Source organism: Neomonachus schauinslandi, chromosome 10 (assembly GCF_002201575.2).
Source record: "Neomonachus schauinslandi chromosome 10, ASM220157v2, whole genome shotgun sequence".
Classification (NCBI taxonomy): domain Eukaryota; kingdom Metazoa; phylum Chordata; class Mammalia; order Carnivora; family Phocidae; genus Neomonachus; species Neomonachus schauinslandi.
Window position 1 is genome coordinate 104,684,705 of NC_058412.1, and position 16,426 is coordinate 104,701,130.

The 16,426-nt window shown below is 35.1% G+C and overlaps 1 protein-coding gene across 1 annotated transcript in view; it reads right to left on the minus strand.

Moving 5' to 3' along the window:
- PLCB1 (phospholipase C beta 1) overlaps nt 1-16,426 on the minus strand; it is a 679,194-nt gene that overhangs the window by 541,817 nt on the left and 120,951 nt on the right. The window lies entirely within an intron of this gene.

Genomic DNA, 16,426 nt, shown 5'->3' on the forward strand with positions numbered 1-16,426 from the left:
ACCAAATAAGATATAAATAATATACAGCAGCAATTATGAAGAATTGTACAAACATATGTATACATAAATGGAAATAAATATTACATATGTAAAAATATAATATTGAAGTGTGATCTCTTGGGGTTTAGGGTAAAGAAATTCATACACGAACATGTAAGAAATATTTAATAAGCAGCACTGTAAAAATTGGCTGGTGATTTCTGAAGAAAGTATATTCATTTGAGTCTTACCTATCAAAAAATCAAACTAAATTCTTGGATTGAAAAAAAGTAAATACTAAAATAAGAGATAAAAAGTATGGGTCTGAGCATCTGTAAGCTTTATGGATGACTTGAATGAATTTTTTTTTGTACATAAAACAAATGGAAGAAATATAGAAAACCTTACTGGTAATTTCAACAGCACAAGATTTTTCAACTTCTTCAGACCAAACCCATCATACATAGTTAAAAAGAAAACAGAAAACTAGGAAACTATTTTATTACATATACAATAGACAAAAGGATAATGGCTTAATTATAGAGAGACCCTATCCTTAATATTAAGAGCTCTCAGAAATGAATCTCTGGAATTTCATTAAAAGAAATCTTTTAGAAATAATCAAGAGCTCTAACATATAATAGGCATTCAATAACTATTTGTTAAATAATTAGCAATTAATTAATAATTGACAAAGGGGGAAATGGATAAAGAACACACACATACAATTCACCCAGAAGGAATGTATAGAATTCATACATGGGAAGCTGTGAAAGATGGTCCCCACTCCCTAGCTCCCGGGAGTATTGGCTGCTAACAGCTCATAGTTGTCCCTTCTAAATATTGTCTTCCTCCAAATGGGAGTCACCTCACCTGGGAACCTACAAGTCTCACCTGGGGCCAACCTCAGCAAATCACTGACTCTCATGAGTGGGAGGGAGCCAGACAACAAGAGGAAGTAGAAAAATAATGTATCATACTTCCATGGGCTGGGAGGATATCATTAAAATAATTTTTTGCCAGAACATCAAATAATATGAAAATTTTATTACTACAGGGATTACAAAAGTATCTATAGTCTAAGTTAATGGTATTAATATAAACTTGGCACTTACACATAAGATGGCAGCCTGAAAAAACCTATCTTACCATTTAGTGCTATGCCTCTCAGATCCATTCTGAAATGGCCGATGGACTACAAAATAGACTACAAGTACAGTGTATACTACATCAGCCTGGACACAATACCAGCAATATTCAATATCGCACTTCTGCTACATATAAGTGGGAAGGGATATACTAAGGGCTATCTTTTATGCCTCTATCTTGAGAAATAAACACAACATGATTGGAAGCAATCCTTGCAGGATCCTGGGAACCCTGCCTCCCTCAGCTGGTGTGTATAGGTGAGCAGGCCATGGGAGTAGCATGCCCCAGTGGAGAGTCTTATGAAGAGGCTATTCAAGCAAACTTTAGATCATCTTTCTGATCTGGAGTGTATTTTGATGATGTAGCAAGTAGAAGAAGGTCCTACATGCTCACACTATGTACTTGGTAAGGAGGATAGGCTAACAAGAAAGTTAAATACAGAAAGCCACCATGCCCTTCAAGCAACTAGGTCACTGAACTCGCAATATAAATATATTAATACAACATCCAGGGAAGGATTTCTAAAACAAACAAACAAACAAACAAAAATTTTAAATATAGACATACAAAAAGATCCAACCATCATTATTTCATGCTCATGGGCAATGGTCAGGTCTACATCAGAGATGATTCTTTATTCAAGAATGGATAAATATTAAAATGAATAAGAAATTTTAAAAGCTTGGGCCCCAGAGATATAAAAAAAGACAAAAAAAAAAAAACAAACAAGGAGAAGGAGCATACATTTGGGGAAATATTTACTAGAGCAAAACAAGTGAAGCATCTGCCTTATAGGATTAATAAAATTCCTGGAAATAAGAACTATATAAACAATGAGAAGATAAGGCCAGAGAATGAGAAAAAACAGGAGCTAAGACATAGGCAGAAACAAAACAAGAGTTGGATAGGCTAGAAATACAATGTCCAGAAAAAAAATACCATAGCAAAATTAAAATCTTTGTTAGAAATAGGACACATAATTGTCAGAGCAGAAAAATCGAACCACTGGCACAGGAACAAGCCTTTCAAACTCCCAGAATGGGGAGGAATAAAGAGATAAAGACAATGGGAAAGAAGATAATACCTATAAAAGCAAAGGTAAACCCAAATGGTGATACTCCAAAGAATGAGGCCACATAGACCCAAGAAAAGTAAGAATTAAGAACAGAAAGGAAGGGAATTTTTCCAAATCCAACTCCTGAAATTCCAGGAGAAATTTATGAAATATTATTAGTGTCTGCACATGTTATAATGAGCTGATTTCTTTTTATTTTTTAGTATTTCAGGAAAAAAATCCTTAAAGCTTTTGGAAAGATAGGACAAAAACAGCAACAATATCTTACAAAGAAATAAAAATCAGGATACCCTCACCTCTCCTATCACATACCAGAAGGTGACAGGAAGGGTCTAGAGAGTTGTGAAGGAAAGCAGCTGTAATGAAGGATTCTATACAATCACCCAAGTACTTGGGTAAAGGCAATAGGAAGATATTTTGATATGCTTGAGCACCTCAAACATAACATGTATGCAATCTTTCTCAAAAGTTGTCATTAAAGTTTCTAAACTAGTCAACAAAGATACAAATCAAAATAAAGTTTCAGAATGGGGGAGTCCTGATTAAAGAAGAAAAAAATAGCAGTAAGTATTAAGTACAGTAAAATGTGGCAATAAGTCTTAATTGTTTACTTCTTGACTTCCTCATTAAATGAACATTTAGTGATCACTGACTAAATATAAATAAAATCTTTGTAGTAATTTTGGTAACAGAAAAAATTTTCAAGAATACAAATACTTATTGAAAGAGAAGAGTAACTCCAAACTGGGAAAATATTTAAGCATATTTAAAGAAATATAAATTATAATATCTGTAAATAAACTATTATATCTGTATCATACAAAAAGCTTTCACAAATTAGCAAGTAGAAAAAGAGAAAAAGATCACTTAGAGGAAATTAAACTAAATGCCCAAATTATCAATAAAAATTATTTAAGGTTTCAATGTTGTTCACTATCAAAGAAGTTGAAATTAAAACAATAATAAAAGACCACTTGTTAACTCTGAAGTCTTAAAAAGTCTAGTATTTAGTAGTAGTGGGAAAAATTTGGTGCAGTAAGTATTCTTCGACTTAACTGCAGGAGTATAATTTTGTATCACCTTTCTAAAATTATTAATAACCTTAAAATATTCATTGTATCTCTAAGTTAAGGATCTTAGCCACAAAAAAAATATTTATAAATACTGGTGTCTTTAGAAAAAATTCTAAATATTCAAAAGTATGAATTTAGTTAATTACATTATGATATGTACATAGTATGTAATACTATTCAGCCATTAAAATAATGTTTTGAAGGTTGTTAAATGTTGGGGGAAATATTCAGGGTACGTTATAACAGTAAACAAAACCAGCATATTTTAACATATAGCATAATTCTGTTTTACAGTATCAAATGCATTAAAGTAATGGAAGGAAATATGTCAAAATTTAAAAATAAGATTATCTTTAAGTGTTGAGTTTATGGATGATACTTGTTTTCTTCCTTATATTTTTATGTATTGTGGCTACGATTGCCAACTATTCCCCAATATTCAATCTTCTTTTCTTCCCATACTAATAGAACCACTAATTTGACCTGAGCACATGACTATATGAAATCAAGGCTAAATTATCCAGTTTCCCTTGTGTGGCTGAGCACAGAATAATGGAATTTACATGGAAGTGAAGTACAAGACTTCTGGGAACGTCCAGAATACTCTTTTCTCTTTTCTACTTCTTGCTGCAAGGCTGGAGTTGAAGCAGCCTCTCAGACCATGAGGTGCAAGCAATATTTGAGGATGGCAGCACGGTAACATGGAAAGAGTCCAGGTCCTGGACACCATGCCACACCAAATCAGCTCCTGACTACTTATTGCACAGTAAGTAATGTGGGATAGAAATAAACTGTAATCATAAGACACTTGGATCTTTGTTACAGCAGCTAGACTCATTTTCTAACATGCACACCTTCCAAAATTTCTACTTTGATCCCTTATTATTTCATGGGAGAAAACAGTATGAAAAAAAAAAGAGAAATGGAGGTTTAATTAAAAGCAGTTGAAAAAGAAAGAAAGAAAGCACGTAGTTGGGTAAGACCTAACTCGTGCATACACAGTCAAAAACAAAACAAAATAAAATGAACCACTAATGGGGCGCCTGGGTGGCTCAATCGTTAAGTGTCTGCCTTTGGCTCAGGTCATGATCCCGGGGTCCTGGGATCAAGTCCCGCATCGGGCTCCCTGCTCTGCAGGAAGCCTGCTTCTCCTTCTCCCACTCCCCCTGCTTGTGTTCCTTCTCTGGCTGTGTCTCTCTCTGTCAAATAAATAAATAAAATCTTAAAAAAAAAAAAAAAAAGAACCACTAATGAACTCTTGTGATTGATTATTTTCCCTTATTTTGCTGTTTTTTAAAACAAGTGGATCTAAAGCAATGAAATCTATAAAATCCTGCCTCTAATTGTTGCTGTCATTTTTCTCCCCCCCCCCCCGCTGGAAATCACACAAAATGAAAATTATTTTATTATTTACCAGAAATCTTAAAACAGCTTCTTTCTGAAGATCTAGAGGAAGAGAGAATGTTGATTATATCTCTTCATTGCTTTCCAGTGCAAATTCAAAACACCAGATGACTTAAAAGCAGAGAGCCAAAGAGCTGTCTTCACCCAACATGGCCAGCTAACCTAACCCAGGTTTAATAGTGTGGGTATATATAACCTTGTTCCTCAATGAGGCAATAAAAGTCAAGATTGGGATCTTAAGGATAGAAAGCACAATTTATGCACTTTAGATTGTTTCTGTTTCATCTTTATACTCTTCCTCTTTTTATTAAAAATTAAAACTAGCAGGAAGTAGAATATTAATGCTTGACATACAGCTGATCCCCGTAGTGGGTATTATCTGTGCTGTCAGAGAAACTGCACTACATAGAAATAGTACATTCTAGTAGGAGATCACGCTGACCCGTAGTAGACACAAATCAATGTATATAATAGTTACAAGGTATGAAATATGAAATGATATATTGAGTGTTGAGTGTTTTAACATATATATAATATATAATGTACATATTGTATATATATGTATATATGTATTTAACATTATATATAACATATAATGAATATGTTGTATATATATGTATAGATGTATACATATATAATGTGTATATATGTCTGATATATATTATATATATTTAGAAAAAAATTTTTAATGTTTTTGAAATATTCCAGGTCAGATTTTCCTATGATAGTTTATCCAAAGTTTTCCTTTTAGTGAAATAATAAGTAGCTGCAAAATATACTAGTTATACTAGGAAGACATAACAATAAAGTGAAAAATCAAACATTCCTAAATTTCTGGGTTCCTAGGCAGACAGCATTTAGAATAGTGCCTGTTCTTGTGGAAGGTATGCTCTATCTTCTCAAATAGAATTCTAAATGATAAAAGAAAGGCACACTTCTAAATAGAAACACGTATTTTTTGCATGATAAGTATATCAGTTGTTATCTGTTAATTTTGAAGTAAATTAGCAAAAAAGTAAAAGGCAAAAGTTAAAACACAAGCGTACCGAAAAAAATAACACTATGAAACATCTTCATATAAACTCTACCTACACTTTTGAGAATTTTTTCAGGCCAAAGTCACAAAGTCAATTTGGAAATGAATTAAGAAGAGTCACCTTACTGAACTATCTCTGCAGATCTCTGTTCTCTGGTGTGTAAAGATTTATTGGTAAAATGGGTCTAAAAGTTTAAATAGATCTAGCGAACGAACACCTTCATCTCTATGCACCTTTAAAAATCTGTTCTTTGCTGCTGAATTATTTGCTGAGGAGAATTCAAGATTTCTACAATAAGGTTTTGAAAAATAATCGAACAAACAGCACAGGAAAAAATTTTTTAAAAAGAATATTAGGTTCACTTACATGACTTCTTTTTTTAATACAAATAAAAAGTCCCAGTGATTTTAAGTGAAAATGGATGCCGGGATATAAACCAGGAGTGCCCCAAAACCTATCTTTTCCTAATCTGCCTATGCTTGAAATGTCTCACAGATTCCCAACATCGTACTGCTTTGATAGTTAAATGCAAAGTTTCTAAAGAAATAGGCTGATATTTTTTATCGTGATTCTTATTCAATTTTCAATGCCATGTTACCCCAAAATAAGATTTCTACTCTTAGGATGGGTTATTAATTTTCTGTGCAGTCATGAAGAGAGACACCTGAACAAAATCCACAGACCAGGGAAGAAATAGCCACCTAATGAGCCAAGGGTAACAGGTGATATTCTCACGGAGGAAGCTTAATCTTCTTGCCCACAAATGCTTCCTGAATCTCTGTGGGGAAACGGCTTTATTCAGAAATTTAATGCATGATCCAAAGAAGGAAGTTAATTTGGCTTGCTGCGAGACTTCTCTGTGGGAAGAAATGCTATCCTGATTCAAGCCTTGGCCAAGCAGCATTCAATCTCAAAAAGGAGCAAATGAATCCATCTTCCTTTGTATTTTTCTTTTTATTTGTAATATTTAAAAGCCTGATGTTTCATGACCTAGGTTGGATTTTGGAGATAAATTAAATTTAATATTTGTATTTAAGAGATATTTGTTTTTATTTACACAAAGCAAGTCTTTACATTTTCTGGAAGGCTGTATAAATTAAATATGTAAAATCATTTTTTTTCCAGTTATCTAATCCAGGTCATTTGATAGCTTACTAGGATAGTATTTCAAATTAAAAAAATAAATAAATGTAATAACCTCATAGTTAAAATATTAAATTGAAATGGTATAAAGTTAAGATAATCAGGCCCACTACTTTTAGCTCTTCCACTAACATACTCATGACCTAACCACTATTAGTATTGTTTTGAACATTTTATTGTGAAACGTAACACTTAAAGAAAAATGCACTTAAAATGTATACTTAAACAGGGGCGCCTGGGTGGCTCAGTCAGTTGGGCGGTGGGCTCTTGATTTTGGCTCTGGTCAAGATGTGATCTCGGGATCATGAGATCAAGCTCTGCCTTGGGTTCTGTGCTGGGTGTGGAGCCTGCTCAGGATTCTCTCCCTCTTCCCCTGCTCCTTCCCCAGCTTGGGCTCTCTCTCTCTCTATCTCCCTCTTTACCTCTCTCCTTCTCTAAAATAAATAAATAAATCTTTAAAAACCATATACCTAAGCAAAGAATTATACAGTATACCTAAGCAAAGAATTATACAGTGAATACCTAGATAAAGAAATGGAACACTGTAAGCATCCCAGGAGACCCCCCATTTGCCCTCCTGATCTGTACCCACCCTCATCATTTGCCTTCTATGGCAATTGCTTCAGTGCTTTTCTTTTTACTTGAATCACTTTGCTCTCATCCCTACACTCTATAGTTTGGTTTCACCTATTTGGTCATTGATATATATGAATTTACATACACTTAATGGTATGCATTATTTTGTGTATAACTTTCATCATTATATTTGACAGATTCATCATGTTGAGTGTAGCTGTAGCACGTCTTCATCACTATATGATATTCTTTTCTACTGAATAGACTATAATTTATTTTATTTTTTCATTATGGAAAAACATACATAACATAAAATTTACTTTTTAACCCTTTAATGTGTACAATCCAGTGACATTAACTACATTCACAGTGTTGAAACCATCACTACTATTTACAGAAGTTTTTCATTATCCCAAACAGAATTCTGTACTCATTAAGCAATAGCTCCCCATCCTCCCTTTGCCCCAGGTCCTGGTAACCTCTATTCTACTTTCCATGTCTACCAATTTGCCTCTTCTAGATAATTCATGTGAGTGGAATCATACAATATTTGTCCTTTGTGACTGGCTTATTTCATTTAGCATGTTTAGTATGTTTTCAAGGTTCATCCACATTATAGCATGGATGTGCCAGCACTTTATTTATATTTAAGGTTGAATAATATTCTATTATATGGATACACCACACTTTGCTTATACATTCATCTGTGTGAACCCTTGGATTGTTTCCACTTTTTGGCTATTGTGAATAATGCTATGAACATGGGCATACAAGGACCTATTAGAGTCTCTGCTTTCAATCCTTTTGTGGGTATAGGTAGGAGTGGAATTGAGGGATGATATGATAATTTTATGTTTAACTTTTTGAGGAACTGCCACACTGTTTTCTACAGATGCTGCACCCTTTTACATTTTCACCATCAGTGCACAAAGGTTCCAATTTCTCCGTATCCTTTCCTCTGCTTATTATTTTGTGTTTTATTTTTTAAATAAGAGCCATGTTTATTTGACTGTTGTTGGTGTTTGGGATGTTTCCAGCCTGGAGCTATTGCAAATAATGCTTGTACCTGTAAGAATACATTTCCATCGGGTATATACCTGGAACTGTGATTGCTCATAGGAATGTGCATGCTCAATTTTATTAGAAAATGTCAAATAGTTTTTCAAAGTGCTTACACCAATTTACACTGCACCAGCACATATCTGATTCCTGGGAACTTGCTGCTGTGAAGATTTTTTATTTTGGCCATCTGGTAGGTGGAGAGTGATAGCTTCTCTTGGCTTGAATTTTCATTATTATTAATGAGGTTACACAGTTTTTCATACATTTATTGGCTATTTGATATCCTCTTATATGAACAGCCTATATCAATAATGAACAGCCCGTTCAATAATCTTGTCCATTTTTTCACCAGTGCATCATCTGTCAATTTCTTACAGAGTTTTAGGAGTTACGTATATGACCTGGCAAGCTCTTCAGCAGTTACCTGTATTGCAAATACCTAATTTGTGGCTTATGTGCTTGCAGAGCTGTTTTGTATTTTTTTTTAATGCCCATACAGGTTAATTCAAATGTTTATTTTTGGTTTGCTTCCTTTGTTCACACAAAAGATAATAAATATCATAATCATTTTTCTGCGTCTTGTTCTCTTCCCACCCAATCCCCAATTCCCAGCAATACCAGTGCCAATTTCTCCACGGCCCACAAGCATATTGCCATCCCTTTGCATTTTTACCAATCCATTAAGAGTGTTTGGCTCTAGTTTTAAATTGCATTTTTTTTTTTTATTATGAGTAGAAAGCTTCTGCTTCATATGTTTAAAGGCCTTTTATGTCCATGTTTCTTTTGAGTGGTATGACTTCTTCCCTTATCAAAGGAGGTCTCAGCTACAACAGTACAGTGACACGAAACATTAACGTGCATGTGAATTTCTGGGGGACCTTGGTAAAATTCAAATTCTAATTCACTAGGTCTGGGCTGAGGCCTGAGATTCTGCATTTATAACAAACACTCAGATGGTGGCAAAGATGCAGGTCCAAGGAATATTCTTGAGTAGCATGGATGGTATGAAACATTCACAGCAACTTAAAGAGAAAATTCAAAGTGAATCATCAAGTAAAATAATTGTTTACTGAAAATAATCCAGATTTAGGATGATATGCTCAAAATACCTTCTCTACTGTGGGTGGCTCGAGATGTGGCATCTTCATGTAAAAAGGACTCAACATATAATTTCATGTGAGCAAAGGGAATAAAACTCTCAGACAAATGCAACATAATGCATAATGAGCTACACAGGAGCTTATGGAAAAGCTATGGATGTGTTCTTGCATATACGAGCTCCCTAATGCCCTGGCCTTCAGACACAGACTCAGAGAACTGAACTGTTATGAAGACACATTTAAGGCCTGTCTTCATCAAAGTCCAGAGACCTCACTTACTTCAAGTTTTGACCAATGAAACCAAGACATCCCACACAAAAATTCAAATGGAAAATTAATAGAGTTTATGTTTTAAAATACTATGCTAAAATCTAATTTAAGGCATAAATGACCTCAAAAAGAATGTCCAATAAGAGCAAAGCCAAATGAGGAAATTCCCATTGGATGATGTAACTAACAACCATTGTCTCTGTAGGTAATGCATACTAAGCATTTACCAAGTGCCTTCCATATACTGGTTCATTTAATCCTCACAACCTCAGTATGAGGCAGGTTTCTCAAGTAGCACTCCACACACAGTGAAGAATACAGCAGGAAAATCTAGTTACACTCTGTTATTTTCACACACAAATAGGATGTATGCTCAGAAAAAATATCTTCAATATTTTCAACTAATAGCATTTCAAAGTAAAACACAGAAAGCTAGCTCTTCATCTGGAGATGTTAATCCGATGCAATTCTACCTTTCAAATCAATGAGAATTCCTTCAGGAACACATATTGGAAAGGAAAAGACCTTCCAATCTTAAGCACATTTTATTTAAAGCTACTGTTTTTTTGTTTAAGTTTTTTCTTTCAAAACATTAAAGATGGAGGAGTTTTAAAAACAATCTTGATAGTGATTTTTATCTGAATGTTCCCCTCTTCCTTCCAATTTGTAAATCTTCTCAGAGCAAGTTAAATCAAGAGGGAAATAAGAAGTTCCCAACAACAAGAAAGTCAGTGAGGTGTGAATCTTCTTATTTGGCTTGTAAGTGGTAACAACAGCAACAACAACAACAAAAAAGCATGGAGAAAATACAGGACCCTTGACACTGGCAGAAGCTAAGAGTAAGAAAATAAAAGCCAGCATGTTCAGTTAAATATCCTCAGAAGCTTAGCTCACACAGGCAGCTCTACTTCTCTGGAAAGCTTCCCCACAGGGACAATACACCATCCTCAAAGGCCAGAGGAGCAACTTTCAGGGCTTCGGTCAAAATCCTGCACTGACTTTCAGTTTAAGATGGAGGATGAAACTGCCTTGCAGAGTACATTTTAAAAAGAGCAAAAAGAGTTAAACACGAAATTAAAGAGAAAAACAAACAAACAAAAAAACCAAGAAATGAAGCTTGACCCAATGCAATAACTCTGACAGCTAAGAAAATAACAAGTTTCTGGGGCAGAGAGGTACTGTGAGTCACAGACTTCAAACACCAATCCCTCCCCCAAGCCAACGGTTGAGTACAAACTTACTAAGAATTCTCATCCACAGCCACGAAGTGAGAGAGAAACAAGTTGAAGAAGTGTCCTTATCTGAGGAATAGCAGAAATGACTCTCAGTGAGGAAAATGGGAGAGAATGATTCTCTTTGAATCATTCTCTTTGAATTCCTCAGGGAGGAATCCATCAATGCTTCATATGAATTGATAAAGCTGACTGAAGTCTAAGGATGCCTCCCTATGGGATTGGGAGGCACCCCTTCACCCTTACACATGCACAAGCATACAGACAGTGATATACAGCTGGTAAACCCGGTACAGGACATTTAGCAAAATGTCATAAGAGAAAATAGACCCTGGTATTTTAAGAAAGAATGCAATGTATATGATATCAATACTCCCTCCAGAAAAAACTCAAAATATTCAGGTCTCAAACTATCACTTGTGAAGGGAAAACACTCTAGTCTCAGATAAAGGAAGAAAGTCAAGAAGTCACCACTACTTTATTAGAGAAACCAGGATGTTTGAAAAGGGCCATTCAGGCAAGATGAAAGAAAGGGCGAAGCAACCATGCAAAATATCCCAATCTAGAGGAAAATGAAGGAAATATCATTTAAAGCAGCCAGGCATAAAGACAAATAACCCATTTCAGGGAAAGATTAAGTTCTCCTTAGACTTCTGTACATCAACACTCAGTGCTAGAAGACCATGGAGCAGGGGCTACAAATGTGACCTAAAAATATTGCATTGAACTAAAGGTTCACATTCAAGGTTAAAGTGTAACACAGACAAAAATGGAAGACCTCATGAAACACAGGCACCTATCAATCTCTTCCTAAAAATATCTTTTTAAATAGAACTGTGACAATGAAATACAGCCAATTTAGAGAAGAAGCAAGATAAACACTTTGGGAAAGCAATGCCATGGTAAATGGTGGATGGATGGTATTGATTTCATTGAAATATAGTGCTAATACCAATCAAATATGGAAATTACAGTTCTAGGACAATGTGAGTGTGTTAAGCACGCACGATGTAAACACAAATAATAAAAATTAAGACGTGGAGGCAAGTGGAGAGGGAGAGACATACTAGGACGTGAATATTCTTGTGTTCATAGGGAGGTAATTAATAGAAAATCTAAGACTTCATCTTAAAATAATATCTGCAGAATGATCCTATTTTTATAAAACTATGTTTTAATCCTTCTACCTATATTTATATCTGCATATATGCTTAGGAGTATATTTGGAATGACATTAACCGAATGTTAATGATCGTTTCTTCTGGGTGGTAGCATTTCAGATGACATTTTTTAAAAACCTTGATTTTTGTATTTTTTTCATTATCTGACATATAAACAATGCATACATACCTAAGTGTGTGTGTTACAAAAACAGTCTTAAAATAAGACTGAAAGCAGATATGGAAACTTGCTAATACTGATCATTCATCATTTCAAATAAGTTCCTAAATTGAAAGTCCCAATCAACTTTTCTTACCATCACTGATGGTATCCATATTACTAATATCAATATGATGGGTTTTTTTTCCTGTATTTCCCTTTCTATTGCTTTCAACAGTGTTCATGTATGGAGATATGTTTGCATCCTCTAGGTTATTTCTCTATGAACTATTGTTATCTGAACATTACAGATCAGGAAACAGCTTTGCCCAAGTACACCTTATGCGGAAGAGGTGAGATCAGAACCCAGATCCGTCTCACACCAGTGCCTATGGTATTTACACCCTAACATTTTAGGAACAATTTTCATACTTCATTTTTAAAAACTAATCCATGTAGAAGAGTCGTATCTCTGAAGTCTACTGGGAATCAATTTCTTGAAATATATGAAAATCGTTACCATCCCTAAAATCCAGTATTTTGAAGGAGCTTTGAAAAAAATCCCTACCTAAGGGAGGATATGGGACACAATTCTTCACCTTGGTTGAGCCACTGGGAAAGCTGCCTGCTTAAGAACATTCTTAGCCTGAATGCTTTGAAGCAGCAAAGCAGCAGCATTTCACTGATTTAGTGCCTGCCTAGATTACCACCAAATTGGTGCTTTATTTTCCAATGTAAAAGTTTACTGTTGCCCAAATGACATGTATAGTCTCTACCTTAAAACAAGTAAAATTAACAATCATAAATGAGTTTAAAAAGTTATCCAGTGTTGCCAATTTCAATTTTGAGCCATTTATTTTTTTTTATTTATTATTATTTTTTTATTTTATTTTTTTTTAAAGATTTTATTTATTTATTTGACAGAGAGATAGAGAGAACAGGTAGGCAGAGAGGCAGGCAGAGGGAGAGGGAGAGGCAGGCTCCCTGCCCAGCAGGGAGCCCGATGCGGGGCTCGATCCCGGGGACCCTGGGATCATGACCTGAGCCGAAGGCAGCTGCTTAACCGACTGAGCCACCCAGGCGCCCCTCAATTTTGAGCCATTTAGATTTAAGCCCATCTGAGCCAAAAAGTAAGTAGTTGTTGGTTAATATTAATGAAATAAAAAGCCAAGTCATAAAATGAGAGACAAATACTATGAAATGATTAAATTACCCACCAAATGTCTTTAAATATGGACTTGGGTGTCCTCCCTTGTTAAGATTTAGTTCATCCTACATTAATGATGGTAACTTCTACAGGGCAGAATTGGAGGCAATTTTTTCTCATCTGTTAGGCAATCTGTTTTTTCCATCTATGGCCACCTCTGTAGCTGGGATCAGCCCATGTTTCAGGAACTCTTCCTACGTGTCTATTGTCACTGCTTACCTCTTGCTTGTTCTCTTCTGAGTTTCAAAATTCTATCCCTAAGTGAATAATGACCTTGAAAACAGGGAGGTTCCACATATACTATATCTTCATCGCCAGATGTTTGGCACTCAGAAGGAGCACAAATGCAAATGGTGGCAGTGTAGCTCTATGTTGATTATAATGTTGGCAGTTTCAGCAATTACATTTAATTTAGCAGGGACTTTAATTTCTTTTTTTTAATTTCTTGGACTAAAGGTTGTCACCTTAAATTTGAGACAAGCAAAAGGCACTAAACTTTTGGTGCCTGATAGAATTCATATGTGGACATGTTCCTAGCTGGTTCACCACTGGCAACAAACTCCAACCTTGGGGAAAATAGTAGAAAACAATCTGGGAAACTGGTTCAAAATTTAATTTTCCAACTTGGGTGTACTCAAGGAAAGTTAAAAAAATACACTTCTTCATCAGGAATTACTGTTGTTTCAGATTTAATAGCACAAGAGTGAGTAAAGTCTTATCAAGACTGTTGTCGAATGAGAAACAAAAACAACTGTAAGCACAGCAGTTGGAATTATTCTGCTACATCGATTGCCCATATCAGAACCATCGATTTCCCCTTGTTGCCATCTTTCTTTTGTATCTTCCCATGATATTGTTGGTAACAAAACATACAAAGTCCAAGATGTGCTCTCTATACACCTAAGAACTCTGTTCCCCAATACTGAAAACAATCTATCCAAATAAACATGTTCTTAGTTATTGGTTTTTGCCCTCTTTCTTCAGACTTTGTTCTTAAAGGGTAAGCACTGGCTGTTTCCCAAATAGCTGAGCTCCTAGTTTTGCCCCAAAGACTGGCTTGACCAAAGCTTTTAAAAAATAAAACTGTAAGGTCATAAGCACCTAAGTTAGATTGTGCATGATTAAAAAAAAAAAAGTTTGAAAGGATGATACCAATGCACATATCAAACTGTTCTTAGTCATTATTCCTTAGAAATCTTTGCCTGCCCACCTCCTCCCTCTTTCTTCAGAGCCTGTGTAGGTGGAATGTGCTAGTTGATAAATGCAGTCTAATTATATAACTTCACTTCTTCTTTTACAAGATGTTATACCAGCGTTACCTTATTTTGTCCCTGTTATGTAATTGGGTTGTAGGATGCTTGAGCCCATACGCCTACATAAATATTAATTTTATTTCTGTCTTGTTTGATTCCAAGATATTCAAGCTCTAATTTTACACTTTTAAGGACAACTTTATCTTTGAATACAAAACACTCTACCTCGCCTCTTTTCTCTATTAATCAAACAATTTATAAGTCAAACTCCCTTTTGCCCCAGCTATTATATATGCTATATGTCTTGGATGATGATCTTATGCAGAAATCTTCCTACTTTAGATCAAAAGAGAGTCAGAAAGTTAATAATAATGTAGGAAACAAAAAAAAACTGTAAATTTAAAGCAACATAATTTGTTTTCCTTAAACTAAATTTACTCTGATTTTAAGGTTTTCATTAATTTTAGAACATAGGCTTTTAATTCTACCAAGGGTGAAAAGGAAACAATGGGATTTTGTGATTATACTGGGGAAGGGTGTGGACCAAAATTTCATGAATGCCCAAAAGGATTAGTCAGATGACCAGCAGTTTCAGTCATAGAACCTACTATCGAGTGCCTTAAATGCTAATATGATAAAATCAACCCAAAAAAGGTGAAGAGAAGAGACTAAACCTCGGCGGGGGCGGGGGGGGGGGTAGAAGAACATGGAAAGAAGCCAGAGTCTAATCTTTCCAATCTCTTTTATTCTTCCATTTATTCAAGGCAAACCAAACATGTGAAAGGGAATGATGCTTACCACTTTCAGTGAAACTTAGTGTAAAAGAAAAATTTTAAAACAGCAAACAAAACACAATGGCGTGGCAACAAGCACACAGCCCTGGTTAAAAGAATGTTCAGTATTTTCATCTTGAGTTTAGGTACAACAATGCATTCTACTGTGTGACACGGGGGTTGGTATCTGTTGTGGATAATTTCTTCCATATTTGCGTAGGTTTGTTTTGCTCTATCAGCAGAAGGGGTACAACATGTGATTGAGGCAGCAGTTCTAGGATTTTTTAAATGCTGCTGTAGGACTGAGGCACTTAATCAAAAGATAGATCTCTTATTCCAAACGTTATCGACAGAAATAAGCAAGAGTCTTCTACCTATTTTCACTTTGAAAGAGTAAAAAGCACAAGTTGGATTTTAATCCCAGGCAGCAGGATTAGCGCACACCAGAGGGCAAATGTCAAGGAAACAGGAATTTAAGAACCTTAATCTTAAGAATTCCCATCACTAGGTTTTCTTTGCAGAATTCCTTCCTCAAATTTTTCCTCAGATTAATCAATCTGCTGGTTGATCAGTCTGTTTAAACACATTGTTCCCTCATTAAATGAGGATTCAGTAACATATGTGAACATCTGTGTCCAAAGTTCTCCAAACATTGGCAGTATCAGCAATCTTGGAAATTTTCATTCCCATTTACTACACACCCACTTATTACATCATAATCTGTCAACCTTCACTGAAATGCAAGTGTGCTAGCATGTTTCCATTTTCCTGGC